We start from the raw sequence: 1726 nt of genomic DNA, 5'->3' as shown, positions 1-1726 counted from the left end.
GGAGGACTGGCTAGACCACATCCAGGGAAATCCCTGGGGCGGGGACATGTGACCTGCCCCATGGCCCTCCCCTGGGCCCCTGCTCCAAGGGAGCTCCCCATTTTAGGTGACTCCTCTCAACCTGGGAGCGCTCCACTCTGCTCCCGCAGGGCTCCAGCCAGGCTTCCCACGGCCTGCGCATGGCTGTAGCAGAGCGAGGCTTGAGGAACCAGGAGCAGAGCAGGGTGTACAAGGAAGACTCCCTGGAGGAGAGGAGGCTTGTATGGGCCAGAGACGGGAGAACCTTCTGGGAAGAGGGCTGGAGGGGGCATCTGCACATCTTTGATTCTAGGACTGGTGAGGGAGTGCCACGTCTGTGCTGGGACCTCGTGACACCCACGGGGTGAAGTAGAGGCCAGCTGAGCAGGCTGCGCACCCGGGGTGAGGAGGGTGGGCTGTGACCTCAAGAGCTAGCAAAGGTCAAGGCGAGGCTTGCCTGCATCAGAGGAATTGAGAATGAGGTGCCTGAGGGAGGCAGGCCGATTTGAGGGGAGAACCAAGAACACACCGGTGGCCAATGGATGGACAAATGGACAGCTTAGCTGATGGACTGAAAGACACTGGAGGACTGATGGACTAATGGAAAGACAGCAACGGGCGGGTGGCCACTGGACATCTCTCACTCAGTCTCTCTCAGAAGCGCCCAAACAGTCTAAAGACCCAGCTACTCCCCACCCAGACCCCCCCACCCCACTGCCCCCTTCCCTAGCTCCTCCCCAGGCCAGGCTCTTAGGGAGGCCAACACCTGCTTGGCTTGATGCCCAGAGACACACCTTCCAGCCAGGTTCAAGCCCAGATGTGGGATCACCTCAGGTGTTCTCACCTGAGCAGGTGTGCATAGAATGAGGTGGGGGTGGAGGCCATACCTACCGGTTAACACCTACAAAAAGAGCCCCCCAGCTGCTGGATAGTGCCCCAATCATGGCGCGCACACACACACACACACACACACACACTCACTGCCCTGGGCTATATCACACCCCACGGACACATGCTGCCAGACACAGGTGAGCACCCATTCGCTGACACCCAAACACCAGGCCCCCAGATGTCACAGGGCCACGGCATTGCACAACTCCGGAATGAGCCACTCGTGTGGTCTACAACGTGCGGGGCAACCTGGACCCTCCGTTACACCCTGATGCTACAGTGTCATTAACCCACAAAGGCTCCTTGAACAGCTCCCGGACCCAACCTTGGTGGGGGATGTCAGGAATACCTCCTCACCCTCCGGACATTTGAAGTCTCACCTTCAACGGCTCTTTCTAGGGACAGCAGGGACCCCAGGGCCCTTTCTGTTCTCCCCCTCCCACCCAGCCTCCTGCCGCCTCCTCCCCTTTGCCCTCCCTCCAGCCACATTGCACACCTCAGGTGGGCGCTCTCCTTCCCATACACCTCGGTCCACACCATTCCCGCAACTGGGAACCCCTTTCCCCACTCAATTCTGGACCCCACGTACAGGTCCTAGCATCCAAGACAGAGATCTCTGTATCCCTGAAGTTTACTAGTATGACACACAAGAGGGCCCTGGTAAGTGTAGGGCCCAGCCCTACAGCGAGGCCACGACAGGTCCGCAATCCATGGAAGGAGTCTTCAGCCAAGGCCAGGACTCAGTCCTCTGTCCCCTCTACCCACTGACACCTTGGGAAGCCCGGGCACTTTTCTAGGTCTTTCTTCGGGGCCGGGG

This window comes from Neomonachus schauinslandi, chromosome 10 (genome assembly GCF_002201575.2).
Source record: "Neomonachus schauinslandi chromosome 10, ASM220157v2, whole genome shotgun sequence".
Taxonomy (NCBI): domain Eukaryota; kingdom Metazoa; phylum Chordata; class Mammalia; order Carnivora; family Phocidae; genus Neomonachus; species Neomonachus schauinslandi.
This window is presented reverse-complemented; position numbering follows the sequence as displayed.